General features: G+C 41.3%; 1 protein-coding gene across 1 annotated transcript in view; it reads left to right on the top strand.

Annotated features, from left to right (window-relative positions):
- Window positions 1-3,062: 3,062 nt before the first annotated feature.
- Window positions 3,063-17,223, top strand: part of LOC124255148 (acid-sensing ion channel 4-B-like) — a 47,318-nt gene continuing 33,157 nt past the window's right edge. The window contains exons 1-2 of the mRNA XM_046688986.1: window positions 3,063-3,241; window positions 3,367-3,576. The gene's annotated coding sequence lies outside the window, so the exon portion shown is untranslated. The remainder of the gene's footprint in view (window positions 3,242-3,366; window positions 3,577-17,223) is intronic.

Here is a 17,223-nt window from a genome sequence, read left to right as displayed (position 1 = left end):
AATAATCTTGTGGTGGCATTGTCATAAACTAACGTCCAACGTTTGAATCATTAATGAACGACAAGTACGCGATGTAAAAAGTAGCATTATGTTCTACATATCCACGTGCTAATTGCTTATTGTGTCATCGCCTTTATATTTAAGTAGCAGGGACAGAAACCTTTCAAAATTTCCCACTAGACCACTGGACCAGTGAGTGGACAATAATTAGTGGCCCTGTCTGTACTTCGCTGCTCCAAAATAAGATTCGTGGATTTATTTAACTATCAATACAAAATTTACTGGCCATCAGGACCACTGCAAAGTTATCATTTAGTGGTCCTGATGAATTTTTACTAGATGAATTTTTACTAGCCAGGGACCACAGGACCAGCGTAAATTTCGCATACTGAGTAGTGTGCTATACTGTAAATATTTTTATGGCTGTAAAGTGTATTTTACGAAAAAAATCTATAATTGCATTACCTAAAATATCGGAAAACGCACGTAAAATCTCCATAGCAAACTCTCGAGATCGTCACGCTCAAAACGACACTAAGCTGGAAACATGAGCGCCGTTTTTGTAAACAAACGCACGTGTGTGTATGTTAATCTCTCGCCTTCCAAGACACTTTCCTTATTACAAGCCTCAAATTAGGTAACATAATTGTTTAGCTATGATCGTTGTAATGTCAAAAAGACGTTATATGTCTTTCACGATTTTTTATACAACCACATGATATCATAACCGATTTAAGTACTCGGGATTATTTTTATCAAAGTACCTCAATCCTTACGCGCATTCTGATTGGTGTAGTATTTTTGCGCATAACATTTATCGATAGCGGGACGCATCTTCTTGGTGGTTACGGAAAGGGGCGAGTGGTGACGAATGTCAAGTCGGGCGACAGTGGGAAAGGTTTTACATCGTAAACTGAGAGGAGGAGTCGAACTCTGGCCTATGGAGTTTCGAAAGGACGTTCCAATATATTAGCTACCTCAAAGCATTTGAGGGTACAGAAAAAGAGTTATACACAATAATTGTTACCATAGTGAGAACAGAACTTGTACGACAGGCTGACGCACTACCTACTGTGCCGCATCCTGCACCCTTTCATACAGCAGTCAGACCATGGTTTTGTACTTTAATACAACCAAGCCGTTTATTTGGGACACGCGTGAGACAGGGTGATACTTTTCACTCAATTGAATTCAGTGAGGTTGAATGAGTCTGGTCTCGTCATCAGTTGTTTGTTGAGCAAACTGTGGTATGGTGGCCAAGAAGGGACATCTTTCTCTGCTTTAATGCTTCAGAGAACAGGCGGTAACACTATACGAGAAAGGATACATAATATCGCGTGCTCGGCACAGATTATCGCTTTGTCTTCTTATGTTATCGCTTTCTCGTCTCGCATTATCGCTTTCTTGTCTTGTGTAATCGCTTTCTCGTCTCGTGTTATTTTTCGTCTCTCAATATTGCTTTCTCGTCTCCTGCTCTTGCTTGTTAATCTCGTGTTATCACTTTCTCGTCGCGCGTTGTCGCTTTCTCGCCTCATGCTCTTGTTTTCTCGTCTCGTGTTATCACTTTCTAGTATTGCGTTATCGCATTATCGCTTTATTGTCTCGTGCTCTTGCCTTCTCTTCTCGTGTTATCACTCTTTATTTCTATTTTTTATCGAGAGAAAGCGATGTCTTCTTTCGACGACCATACTGTGGGAATGTCAATACAACCTGTACTGCGTGACACCAACCCACATGCTCGTGACCACATGTGAAGGCGATTAAACGCGCGTCCAAGCGAGACAACCGCCATCTCTTTAACTGAAGCGTACCGTGACTGAGAAAACCAATCTCATTAATTTCAGAGTAAATCATTAATACACATTATAGATGCTTCAACTGCCCCAGGACAATATGTATTGAGGACAATATGTTTCGGGATGCTGCTGACAATTTTTTTTTTTCAAGCGTGAAGCCGCGGAGAAAGCGAGTTATATATAAGTGGTCCCAAGAAACCTATGATCGTCAACGGGGGGCGAGGGAATGAGCCAGACAATGTTATTGGTTCAATGGGTGTTATAACAAGGTTGAGCGAGTGAGTGAATATGGATTTACTCTGCTTTTAGCAATATCACTGCGGGGGACACCAGAAATGGGCAGAACACATTGTACCTATGTGGGGAATCGACCCGAACCCGGGTCTTCGCTCGTCACCGAAGTCCCGGGTTCGAACTGGACCTTCCGTGTGACGAGCGAGCACTTTAACCACAAAGCTGGGCACGGTGCCTACCACAGGCTTGTCTGGTTTACGTTCTTTTCTACATGCGGCATACTCAAAATAATATATAGACCGCCTCCGTGGTGTAGTGGTTAGAGCGTCCGCCCGGAGAGCGGAAGGTCGGTGGTTCGATCCCCGACCGCGTCATACCAAAAGACGTATAAATATGGTACTTGTTGGCCCCTTGCATGGTGCTCGGCATTAATGGGTACAACAAGGACTGGTCGGCTCGGAGTCAATATAATGTGTCTGAGTGGGGTATTCATGCTTCACTGCGGCATGGTATCTCAGTGGGCTAGCACTCTAAAACCAGCTTTAGTTTGGGCTAGTACAAGCAGCCGCACATACACATACACACGCATGCACGTCGTCATATGAGCGAAATATTCTCAAGCACGACGATAAACCCAATTTCACCTCACCTCACCCCCCTAAAATAATATAACAGTCCTATGACCAATCCCTACACCTCCAATAATAGAAAACCAATCCGTTACTTCATCACGATAGTTGTCTCCCTTGAACAACCAGCTGGACTGGAAACTGTTTCCATTGGCAGAGTGGAGATATTGATTACCTGCCTGCGTTAATAGGATATTGCAATACAAATACACAAATAATCGCAGCTGACAGCAATTGGCGAACTGTTATCAGGGACCGAGGTACTCCATTATAGCCTTCGACCTAAACATTGCTCTACAGCATTGGTCAACATGTAATTCTGGGCAATGGCATCCTATCGTGCGACAGTACCAGGTGACGAGGTCCCTGACAAACTTACGCTATTCATGATGTAGATTTACTTTATAAACCCTGCGTCCATTTAGCTTAATGATTTTCTGAAGCGGAACGTGGAACTGTTAAATATTCAGTTCAGGATAGATTAATTGTTATTTACCGTGGACCTATTGGGGCGTGTCCATAATCGGAGGTGGTGGTGCTGTGTTTCTTTTCTGGATTTGGGGACATGGATAAACGTGTTTGGTGAGTGAATCTTTGTGTTCATTGGATCTATGGTCTATCTGAATTGTTAACACGTTCCATGGCAATGGTGAATTACTAATGAGGCTATTGGCGGGAGAGATGTGCAGCCCTGGAACCTGTTCCAGGACATGCTGAAAATATGACAGTCTCGACACATGGAAGAAGATGTTTGTATGACAAGTAAACAGTTTAACAACACAAGCGTATATTCTTGGTAGTGAGACAAGAATTGTTTATGCGGACCACGTAAAACCTCGGGCACACGGAGAAGATACTTTGCAAGAGAAACATCGCATCCTTGGAAGGATAATTCTCCAACAAATACACTGTAAAAGGTATGATATTTGTTCTTTGTCATGAAATCATATCCACTTTATATACACGTATATCATACCATACCATACCATACTATACCATGTCACATCACATCACATCATACCATACCATACAATATCAAACCTTAAGTACCATATCACATCATACCATATCATACCATACTATACCATGTCACGTCACATCATACCATGCCATGCAATATCATACCATAATTACCATATCACATCATAACATACCATACCATACAATATCATAGGGCGAATAATATCATACCATAATTACCATATCACATCATACCATATCATACTATACCATGTCACATCACATCATACCATACCATACAATATCATACCATAATTACCATATCACATCATACCATATCGTACTATACCATGTCATATCACATCACATACCATACCATACAATATCATACCATTAATACCATACCACATCATACCATATCATACTATACCATGTCACATCACATCACATCATACCATACAATATCAAACCATAAATACCATATCATACCATACTATACCATGTCACATCACATCATACCATACCATAACATACAATATCATACCATAATTACCATATCACATACCATATCATACCATACTATACCATGTCACATCACATCATACCATACCATAAAACCATATATCATACCATATCATACCATACTATACCATGTCACATCACATCACATCATACCATACCATACAATAACATGCCATAAATACCATATCACATCATACCATATCATACCATACTATACCATGTCACATCACATCACATCATACCATATCATACCATAAATACCATATCATACCATACCATACCATACCATACCTTATTACCTACGAGGGCGAATATATCGGGGTTTATACGATGCCCTAGGGCAAAATATCATACCACGTTTACGACACTCGTGCCTAAATATCGCTATATCCCTCGCTCTCACTCGGGAAATACCAACATTTAGGCACTCGTGTCGTAAACATAGTATGACATGGGCACTCGTATAATATCCTCTACATACCATACCATACCATACCATGCCATATGATATCGAAACAACTGTAAGTTCGACTCATCAAAATTCGACACAACGCTGTTTGACCACATATGAAAATGATATATGGAAGGTGTTAATGCAAACCTTCAACGGTTTGTCAAGCTCTCCACCAAATTCAAATTGTACGAGGCTGATTTGGTTGATAGCCTTTACACATACATGAAAAATACCAATTAAGTTTCAAATGACGCCCGAGTCAGTCCTCAGTAAATAATGTAATACGAATCTAGAACAGGCGTCAAGGAGTGGAATAATTGAATCGGCGGAGTCAATAATTTTTTCAGATTTGTGTACTTGTTGGAACCAGTATTTAAGTCATCCAGTTTAATTTGTATCAGAAACTACTGCGCGTCTTTGAACAGAATTGACATGCTGTCCTTTAGAATGGTATCAACACTTGGTCTGATATGATGTTTAAGGCCTATTTTGGCTACTTGTGATTAGCAGTTGCATGATAAGACATTTTAGACTGACGTTTGCTCACTTTAAATGTTTTTCTTGTTAGGACACCTCCACATTCATGAGGTGAAATTAGGTTTAATGTGGAATTTAACACTGATGCGCTTATATAGAGCAACGTGCATGAACGCGTGTGAGAATGTGTTTGCTTGTTGTTTAGCCCCGCACTCAATATTCCAGCTATATGGCGGCGGTCTGTAGATCTAGTATGTAAACCCAGGCCCTCGTGTCTTTGCGGGGATTAAACATTTAAAAAATATGAGATGACCCCCGACTCGAAATGCTTCACAGTACATGATTTATTGTCCTGGGAAGCATTCGAATCAGGGGTCATCTCATTTTTTAAATATTTGTTTTACATCTTTAATTCTCACAAAAACACGAGGGCTTGTGTGTATGAGAGGATGCTAGTAGCGGTTCGGACTCATGTCGGTTTGAACCGTTTGATGTCCCAGCTGTGATACGGATAACCCGCTCAGAAACAGTACACCGACCAGTCCTTTCTTTACTCCTTCGTTCCGAGCACAAGGCAGGGAAATAACAAGTACCACCTCTAAACGTCGGCAAGGGCTTCCAATACTGACCTTCCACTGACCGGGCAGAGGCTTTATCACTTGACCATGGAGGCGGACCACCTCCATATGTTGTGTTTGTTTGTTGTTTAGGACCGAATCCAGCAATATTCTAGTTATATGGCGGCGGTCCGGAAATAAAGTCTGGACTAGACAATCCAGTGATCAACATCATGAGCATCGATCCACGCAATTGGGATAGGATGACGTGTCAGCCGAGTCAGCGAGCCTGACCACCCGATCCCGTTAGTTGCCTTTTACGACAAGCATCGTGTGAACAATTTTAACAAGGATCTTCACGTGTACACCTTCATATGTACTGGAGGAAACCGTGATTCACGAAAAGTCTTATAAATGTTATGTCATTGAATATAACACGACCGAGGTGATTCGTGAGGTTAATGCTTCATCGTAACGTATTCAGTGACAAAGCCCACACTCGGAAACAGAGCGAGACGCCATGCGCTGGGTTGATATAATATATTGAACAAACTGTCGATGTCGGTGTGACCTCCATTTGCGTTGATGCACGACAGGGAGAGACGGTGCATTGAGGACACAAAATGACTGAACCATCCAAAAATTGGACCATCCGAGCTTCTACCGTGTTCTTCTAGTCCTGTTCTAACTCACAGATGTTCTGTTACCACCAGTGTGTTAGAGGATCGTTATTCTGCTTCAACTTTACATACATACACACATACTAATATTTGTATAGCGCCAATATCCAGCTCAAATGGGCTTTGTATTTCCCTCGATCATTGGATGCCAATCTCAACGGCACATCGTATTTACCGCTCCCAACTCCCTGGGGATCATACAACTCTTGCCATTTAGGCACACAAATTATTGTGGCTTTCCCATCCTTACGAGGTACCCTTTCACAGCTGGGTGGACTGGGACACATAGTCACATTACTTTGTTCAAGTTTACTGCACGTTGCTGTACCCGCAAAAGGTGTTTGCATATTCATATGGCCACCATCTGGCCATTTACCAACGGATCCGTGGGTTCTTTAAAGTGCACATGGATGTGCACTGTACACTAGGGGTTGTGACAACACTGAACGAGTCTGCACACAAAGTTGACTCCAAGGTTTTATACCCGGTCACAGGTGGGCTCGATCCTGGCACCTCAAGCTCGGTGAATCGCTAGCCTAGATCGCTCGCCCACCGGATGTTTACGGGTGTTCCTACATTTGCATGAAAGGTAGACCGTGTCTCGAACGATATGGTCTCGGCAGCGAACTTGCATTCAGATTGCTCTAGCAATGGTGGGTTGTGTTCTACCATGAGATGTGATGCCAGCCAACGCCATTTTATCTCCATCTCCAAACTGACAACCTTTAGTAACGTAAGCTATCATCGTGGACTCATGTAGATCCTTCCACAACAACGATAGCCCAGAGTGAAGCCGAGATGGAAGCTAGACTCTTCTATCCCAGTCTTGTGTACTAAACATCAGATGTCTTTACTAAACTAGGCATGCCTGACGGTGTCTCGGAAGATGAGTTGGGAGTTGCAGGGCTGTTGCAGCCGGATGCATACGGTTCGGTCACTAATTGGGCTCAAGTAAAGAATTGTCAGTTTGTGGCAGTTATATTAGATGCACCAACCGAATATGCATGTCTTGTGGACGTGACGTCACACGAAGACGACACGTCTAGCAGGATTACATCATGCTCCTAAATTTCACTCGAGTAATCCTGTTCTATAATTGAATCACTGAGGGGTTATCTGATTCTACAACTGATGCTCTCCTTAGTGAAATTATCATCGGATCAACTCACCCTAATCTTAGGATCTGAGCACTCATTTCAGGAAATGGTCAGTCGTCCTTAGGGTCAAACAGCTCCCCAGAAAATAAATGTAAAAATATACATAACTATTTTTGAAATATTAGACGGTGTACAAAATAGTAATTATTGGTTTCACCACTCGACTGTTTGTGAATGGATGGATATGGAGTGGTATTCACATGTTGACGAAATATATTTTTCTCATATGATATATATTGCGATTGCTAATTAGAGTAGACAGAAAAATACATGTATTTATAAGACATATTGATGTTACCCAATTTTAACGTCAGTTACTTAAAAACTACAACATATTTGGTCTATTCCTCTCAAGACAAATACAACACTGCTTTGCATATCACAGAGTTGTTATCCAAGCATATATTGCTGTATACATCTTTTGGCAGAACAGCTTGATTGATCTGCAACCTTCGTCAATGTTGTGATGTGCCCTGTAACGTGTCTGTTGATGTGCCAAAGCTAAGGCTTGACGATCTGCAACCACTTTTGTTGATAAACCCTTACCGCTGTCACCAATTAATCAACTTTAAACAGCTAACAACTGTTGATCTGCAGTGTGTAAAATTGTAAAATAATCATGTGCCCTTTAAACCTGTTTCTGCTGATTTGCATCAGTGAAAACAAGTGACGACATGTCTTTTATGTTGTGCTAATATGTTTGAACATCTAATATTTATCTTTGTTAACATTTTTGCTTGACGATGCAAATAACATTTTTCCATGTTCTGTGTACACATACGCTGTCTGTCTATATTTGCAGCATTTGCATCCATTTCTACCGCTGATGTAGATCTGCAACCTAACTTTGTGTTGATGTGCCCATTACCGCTGTCTGTCTATATTTGTCTTTGATTAACAGCTTGACGAGAGTGAAAGAGCCACTTTGTTGTGATGTGCCCTGTACAGCTGTCGACTATATTTATTTGGCTTATTCAGGGATCTTCAGACTTGGGGTGTGTTGATGTGTCCACCATGTACCGCTGTCTCTATATTTGTCTTTGGTCATTACGAATCTGCAACGTTATGTTTTGGCCTGTACCACTGTCTGTCTATATTTGACATTTGATGCTAACAACGTCAGTCGACAACATCTGTCAACCTCCCTTTGTGACAATGTGCCCTGTACCAGAGCTGTCTGTCTGTATGTGTCTTCGGCAACAACAGCTTCAACAACAATTGCAACCTAACTTTGTGATGTGCCCATGAACTGCTGTCTGTCTATATTTGCCATTGGCTAACAACAAGACAATCTGCAACCTACCTTTGTGATGTGCCCATGTACTGTTGTATGTCTATATTTGCCTTTGGCTAACGACAAGACAATCTGCAGCCTACCTTTGTTGTGATGTGCCTCTCTACCACTGTCTGCCCTGATATGATCTCTTTGAGGCAATATCTGCTAGAATCCTCCGACACAAATCCAAAAGTATGTTTAGAACCAACTGGAGTAGAACTAATGTTCTTTGTCAACAAATTCAAATCTCAGCAGCTTAGAAATGTTAGATCGAAAACTAGAAGGGGCAAACTATCCTTTCCTTATTTACAACTCTGTGAATTCCTTTCTGAAGAACCCAAATGGTGAAATAGAAATGATATGTTTATGCCAGTAGAGCGACGATATAACAGTAAATAGAACTATATAATACAATATTATTGAACTATACACTGCAATACATTATGCAGAAAGCATTGAGAAGTGAATTATCCTGTGCTGTGGTTTCATCCGTGAAACTGCGGAGTAGTATGATCAATGGGGTCATTTGATTCTAGGATGAAATCACTCTTGATGGATTTTATCCCACCCAGGAATGACTCCCGAGGGATATGTGGGAGTGGGAGTGACCTGATCGTGCAACACCGGTCGGTTGCATGTCATCAGTGTTATCCTGAAATAGATAACCTCTCCAACATATATTGTTGTGAAGAGGAACGCTTCTTGTTTAAGACATTTCTTTTTTGCAATACATGCGACGTGTAGATATTATCACCGTTATCAAGCAAGTTACACACATCATTATGCAGAAGGAGATTATATGAATGGTATTTGAATCTATACATTTGAAGCGACTGATGTACAGTGTGGTGACATTAAGGTTGTTGTGATTACAGATGGTGACTATGAATGAAGCCAGATGGACAAAGGGTAGGGAAGGGTTATTCTTGATTGGCCTTGATTAGACTGTAGTAATGTAATAATCTTTATCTCTGTTGATTGTGGGGTTGTGTCGTTTGATACTGATTGTCTCTAAGAGTTTTCTTATTTTGTAGTCTCCAAGAATGTTGATGTTGTTCCAAAGAATGGTAGATTCGGATGGACTTGGATGTGGTCGGAAATGGCTGTCTTATTTAAAAGTCTTTTTTCTTCACAGATGTCTGATGTTCCTTGATTCTCATGTTTAAGGGGCGGGACGTTTCAACTACGCATTGAATGTGGTAGATGGCGGTCTTGTAGAAGGTCTTGCTGCTTGTAGCTGGTTTACAGTTGGCTTGTAGAATATTGTGTTTCGGTGAACAATGAAATGACTGTCATTGTGTCAACCTTAGTTGCCTGTTTGCAGCATACCCATGATGAGTACAAGTTTTTCAGCAAGCTGTGGCTTTCTGTAAGCATTCTTTACAGTTAAACAAAACTGTCTCTGTGAGCACCTGATTGCCAGACAATGACTCTCTAGTGTTCACACAAAAAGAAGTGTATTTGTGTGTGTTTGTGTGTGTTTGTGTGTTTCTTTTTAATTTTGTGTGTTTGTTTGAATGTTTGTTTGTGTGTGTGAGTGTTTGTTTGTGTGAGAGTGTGTGTGTGTGTGTGTGCGTGTTCGCGCGTGTGTGTGTGTGTGTGTGTGTGTGAGAGAGAGAGACCTAACAAACGTGCAAAGATCGAATTTAATTGTTGGACATAAACATGCACGTACAAATTGAAAATCCCCGATGCATTACCTAAATTCAGAATAATTGTTTATATTAAACTTTATATGGAAGCATTGTTTATTCTATTCATTAATATAGAACAACCTATTTAAAGTATGTAGTATTGTTAACACAGAAGATGAGTATAATTATTTCTTACAGTCAGTTACCTCCAAACACATACCTGATGAATAATCTACGATGCACCACTAGCCATACTACTAGAGAAGTTAATTACCTTCAAACCACATACCTGATGAATAATCTACCATGCATCACGCGATCTACACTATTGCCTAAAAGTTCATTCCCCTTATAAATTACACGCGTTGAGAACGCATGTAACACGCATATGGCTCGGGTGTGCAGTCCTGTGTCACACGGGTGTGCATCGCGTGTGAGTCCTGTGTCACACGGGTGTGCATCGCGTGTGAGTCCTGTGTCACACTGGTGTGCAGCGCGTGTGAGTCCTGTGTCACACGGGTGTGCATCGCGTGTGAGTCCTGTGTCCCACTGGCGTGCAGCGCGTGTGAGTCCTGTTTCACATGGGTGTGCAGCGTGTGTGAGTCCTCTGACACACGGGTGTGTAGCGCGTGTGAGTCCTGTGTCACACGGGTGTGCAGCGCGTGTGAGTCCGGTGTCACAATATTTTTAGATTTATGGGTTTTTTTTTGTTTTGTTTTGTTTTTGTTGTTTTTTTTGGTGTTGATTTTTTAGCTTAGAAGTTTAATTTTGGTATTTACTTTGCCCATTTATGAAATATTGTTTTTGGTTTTGAAAGACTTTATTTCGTTTTTAGATAATGTTATCTAACAACGTAATCAAAAGCCTTTACATTGAGCACTTATGTCAGAACACAGTCACCAAAACTGACCTGACATAACATAGAAGGATGACGCGGACACCACACACACCCATCATCCGGTAATCTTGAAGATATTGTTCTCGATCCAATGGCAGTAGCACTTGTGGAGGCGAATATACTTCTTCTACACAATCATCCTGCAGCATTTCTGCAATCGCCGATTCAACACTATACGAATATGCAGACATAGCAGACATAGATATATTTGGATATAAAGGCAATGTATAATGCAACCGGATTCAACAGTATTCAGAAGTTCTGGGTACCGGTTTTTTTAACATTCTTCCTCCTTTGATAGACGTACCGGAATATGCTGGAGTCCTACTAATCTTTGCTGCAGGCTACCTTGTTTTCTGTCGGTGTCCACGCCTGAACATTTATCTTTGAAAAACTATGCCTCTGATGGTCCCAAAAGGAGGTATTACCAGAACCTTGCCCATGCTATCAGATGTCCTAGCAACATGAACAAAGTCTTTCATTGAAACTTAATCGTTTTCACCGTTGTAAGTACCAGCTATACCTGAGCAGCCATCTGTAAATCGTATCTTTTCCACTGCCGGGGTCTTGAACCACAGTCGACAACCGTGAAGGTGACACATGTACCGACTCTACTTCAGTCTACTTCGTCTCGGCCGGCTTGACACACTGCCCTCTAGTATATATACCTTGAGGACCTGCAGTAACTGAACAGGACGCTCGCTATCCTTATCCCATCAGGCGTATATTCATGATGAAAACTGGCCTGACCCGAAGGGACTTGGGACGATATGGGTTTGAACCGGCGGCTACGTATTTGATGACGCTTCTTGAGAGCCTTGTTTTCCGCCCTCTGAATTTTGCGTTTCTCTTCGGAATCAGATGCGATGTCATAACCTTCCAGCTCATTGACCACTGCCAAGCCAGCTGGAGATTTGTCAGCTTACCGAAATGTTTCCTCTTTATGATAACAGCAGAATTGTGTATTTTCCCCAAAGAAGAACTATCATTTCTGTTTGCAGCAGCCTTTATATCTTCATGAGAATCCAAACAATCGCAGTTGAATTCATACTGAACAGAATTACCTTTGAACTTTAATTCAGGAGCACTATATTTCCTCATCTTTCTTCTTTTCTACTTCAGGCAACGACAAGTGCTCGGACTCTCTAACAAAATACACTTTCAGAGTTTTTCACGCACGCATTTCCCTCTAACATAGCGAGCAACTGGAGCCTTTGTAGGGTGAAGCATGGGATGGCCTAAAACTGGGGCCGGGCGCACCGTCACGCGTCGCTACCTACACAGGTATATATGTAGGTTGCTTTTGTCATTGCACAACTTAGTTTGTCAGGGTGACAAAGATTTGATATCAGTGAACAGGGAAGGAAAAACTACACTTGTTTTGATGTTTAGGTAAGTGTTTTCTCATTATTACATTCGTCTTTCATAAGGGTGGCATTTCAATGTGGGAACTAGCGACATATTTCTTTTTTTTATTTGACGGTCCTGTGGCGAAATGCCGTTTTTATAATGAATGAAGATGCTTTGTAAGGCGAGAATTTATCGATGGACATATAACGTGTCTATTTTGAGGAACAGGACGTTTCGGAGTATATTCTTACCCCTTCATGTAAATGAAAAAGATCAGGAAACTGATGGCTACCGGTATATAAGTTTTGGGATGCTCTCCCATGGTACGGGTGGACGCCGGTGATGAGCTCTCGACAGTTTTGCCTGATATGTGCCCGTATATGTTCTCCATTATAGAGAAACTGAACATTATGCTGCGTAGTTGTTGTGAACACTATGAACGACGAAACAGGTGTAAAACCTCCCCGAAAATAAGGGTGTTTTATAGTTTTGCTTAAACGGCTTAGTCTTTTTCTTCATACAATCTGCTGAATCTAATATGACATGGACAAACTCATCTAAAGCTCCGTTTAGATCGAACTCAAGTTTCGATAAGAGACGATCATTATAAAATGAAGTCTTACTTTTCAAATTATCTAAAAATATTTCGCAACAGGCGTCGTTCCAAACAATCTTTTCTTTATAATCACCAAAATGGTTTTTATCACTTGAGTTGTTCATATTTAGAAATTGACAAGTCAGTTCTAATGGTAAATGATCATAGTCTACTCTGTCCCCGATATTCAACAAGTTAATAAATGGAAGAAGTCTGCTGAACCAATAAAATAGTCATTGACACTTGATCCTTGTTGCCCATGAAACGTATATTCACCTTGCGAGTCTCCATACACTCTACCGCTCGCTATGAATAAGTTGAAGGTATAGCATCTGACAATTTGACAGCAGGGCTATAGAACACGTCATAGCCATCCAACCAATTGTAAGAGATGTCGGTTAGAAAAGTCTCAATCAAGCATATGATGTGAAATTTACGAAGATAATCGATAAAACTGATATCATCAATCTTTTCAATCAACCCATTTATGTTCCAGCACAAAAAGGCGGTTAGTCACTGTCAGTTTCAATCCGAGTAAGCGAATGACGATTATCACCGGTGTCAGTGCTAAGAAGACCCTGTGATATAAAGTCCGCGACTTGGCCACCGTCCTATTCAGATGCAGTGCTTGCAAGTGGTTGACGGTCGTCACGATCAGTACGTGGCTGACGTCTACTTTGCGTAATCCTCATATGGGGACGAGACTGAGTGTGCGCATTTCACTCGGTACCACTACAAGTTCACCGTTCTTGAACTGGCCAGTTTCTTTCAGATCGTGAAGTTGTTGACGTTGGCGTGTGGTCAGATCACTGGAGATACCATATCCATTTTCCTTCAGCACAGACCTTGCTTTCAGCGCTCTAACTTTGTCATCTGACATTTGCATCTTGACAATTATCGGGCGTGGCTTAGTTGAATCGGCACGCTTACGCCCAAGGCGATGGGCTCTAATAACGTCAATTGGTTGCCACGTTTTGAACGTTAGGTACTTTGTGAATAGGTTGAGAATAGTTTCCTTGCATGCCATTGATTTCTCCCCTTCGGCTTCCGGTACACCATGTATGATGACGTTGTCTCGACGGCCATAAATATTCCAGCTTATCTAGCTCAGCGTCTATCATGGTCAAACGTTCATCAAATCCATTTACCCTTTCATCTATGGCGCCAAGATCAGAATACATGATGCCATACTCATGTTTGGAGGCGGCGATATCTGATTTGATATCTGACACTGACTTCTCTAGTTGATCACATCTCCATCCGATTAATATCATCTCAGTTTTCAAGGCGGTGATCTGTGATGATAAATCTGATTTGACGTCTCGTATTTCAGCTATTAAGCAATCTCACTTCTTTCAAAGTAAGAGGGCCGGGGTTGGTTTCAATGTCGTATGCACACATCAGAATATGTTTCACAACACCCACGGGCGGCACGTTACCACCAAGAAAGCACACCCCACGTGCAAATGAAGCATGATACATAGCCAAAACTGGGTCACAGTTGACAGTAGTGACGTCATATGATGTACAAAGGTAAATGTTTTCTTTCGGCACAAATCGTTCAAAATTGACATTTTCAAGTGTATCTATCACGAGATATGATGAGGTAAGATGCATAGCGATGAGAAGTGTTCAAATTATCAGCCTGAAGTGGACATCTGTCCCTGACACGAATGGTGAGTACTCACTCTCTTGTTTGTGCAACGTCACTTGTCGTGTTCCCTTCGGATGAGTGAAACTGCCGATTCTGGCTCGATAAACATCAATCGAAACCATTTCGTCCTCCAAATGTGTAAACTATACCACATATCACTTCACCGTCCAACGATAGATCCTTGGGAAGCTCTCTTAATCCATATTTTATAGAAACAAACTTCCCTCGATGGAAAACATGTTGTCACCAGAAAGGGACGTCACGTGGTATGCGACGCCATTCGTCCTTTGAGGGCTTGTGTAAGTTGCTGTCTATTTTATGGTGGGTTAGGGCGTTTCCGCATGCTTCTGTCTAGTGCATCCCACATGTGCTCGATCGGGGACATGTCTGGAGAACGTGCTGGCCACTGTAGAACCTTCACGTTGTTCCTCTAGTCGCTGCCAACGACGAACAACCCGGGCCCAACGCAGACTGTGACGTTTATGTTCAGGGGTCAACACCTGTCCTTTGAAGGGTCTGTAGGCTCTGATACCTGCTGCCCGAAGACGTCTAGCCACCATGTATCGAGTGACACGGTGATCAAGGGAATTCGACGCTGATGACGTGACCGTCAGGAAACGGTTTCTCAGGTGTAACGTCCTCAAATGCCGGTCTTCAGCTGGTGTTGGTACCCGCGGTCTCCCACTTCTTGGTCTGTCCTGTGTCTGGCCCGTCTGCCTGTAACGTTGCAGCAGTCTAGTGACGGCAACACGGGTGCAGCCGAAGGTTCTTGCAACGTTGGCGTGTGTAGACCCCATCTGGAGCATACCTATAGCCCTCTCACGTTCTACTGCTGATAGTCGTGGCATATCTGTGGTGATCTTTTTCAAACTGCATGTATAACTTGTCCGCAAACTAACTTTTATACCCTTAGTGCATGTGGAACTCTGACAGAGGCCCCAAATCATGGTTTATCCAATTGAACACTTCGACGTTTTATTCACGACGTGCACGTGAATTTCACTGCAGGTATCAAATTGCTACGCTGGGGCGACATGTTTCAATGTATAATTTACTTACCAAAATATTTCTTTAAAAGTTTGGTATACTTTCTTTTGCCGGTCAGTTTAGCTGTACATTACATTGCATTTCAGTACATTACTTCTTAAATCTTAAATCAACCAGATTTTTCAATAAAACAATGGACAAATTTAACAATTTGCAAATTTCAATTTCTGATGTTTCAATGTTTCCATATAGCACTGATTTGAGGTTGTTTCCATTTCTATAAAAAAGCATATCATTTATTGAGTTGTCATAATTTGGACATATAAAGAAATAATGTAAATTATCTTCACAAATAGCGCCGCAAGAACAAGATGGGTCATTAGACATAACACGATTAACTTTGTTTATTGCCATGTATATATAAAATAGGTGAATTTCGGTTACTTTATCTGTAATCACACTTGTTACTCATGGAATATCATCTGGGTGCCTTGAATCACCGGCGTTTCTGCACAATTTCTAGGGCTGCGCAATATAACCGGTTTACCGGTATTTACCGGTTCAGACATGAAAACGATTGCGATACGCTGATCGAAAACCGGTATTTTGACATGCATTCGAAAACTTCGTAACACTCGGAAATCTTCGGATATTTCCGTTTTTTTAATTGTTCTTTTCCCTGTTTCATTAGTGCCAAATGTTACTTACATTTTTATTTTGTCATGTCAAGTTTTTATTAAAGGTTAATCAATCTTAGTGATTTTGTTGTGTTTTTGGTTTATAATCAAGCATTAACTCGATTATAAGTAGTTTTTGTTAAAAAAATAATTCTTGCAATATATTGATATACATATCGCAATATATGCTTCCGCATCGCACTATATCGCAATATGAAAATTCTCTGCAATACCCACACCTAACAATTTCTATCTTATAAACAGCCTTCTAACATCCTTATGGGACTATTTCGATCTATTTGTAAGCCTTTTCGGAAATATCATATCGAAGTATGCGAGTTTGTGATACTTCGACACATCAACAAACGAGTTTATCATAAAATCACAGGTAATGTTTGTGTCGCTTTTTCTTGCTGTTCATAAGGATGAACGGTAATGGTCAGGATTGCTACACTAGTCTCGGATAGAAATGTAATCATATTTTCTAAATGTCCCTGAGCTCGCCGGTCTGTGTTTATCGCCTCTCTTATCATAAAAGGTTCATGTACCGTGAACAACCAAAGATAATCATGTAGCGTGACTCAACTGTACGTCCACTAAGTATTCATTGGTTGGTTGAACATAGTTTCGCCACAAGGGGAAGAAACATTAACATGAATTTGGTGTCTTATGACACTATGAAAAGT

Source organism: Haliotis rubra, unplaced genomic scaffold (genome assembly GCF_003918875.1).
Source record: "Haliotis rubra isolate DU_JTF1 unplaced genomic scaffold, ASM391887v1 Scf595, whole genome shotgun sequence".
Classification (NCBI taxonomy): Eukaryota; Metazoa; Mollusca; class Gastropoda; order Lepetellida; family Haliotidae; genus Haliotis; species Haliotis rubra.
Note: the sequence above shows the minus strand (reverse complement) of the source record. Positions and strands in the feature narration are given on the sequence as shown.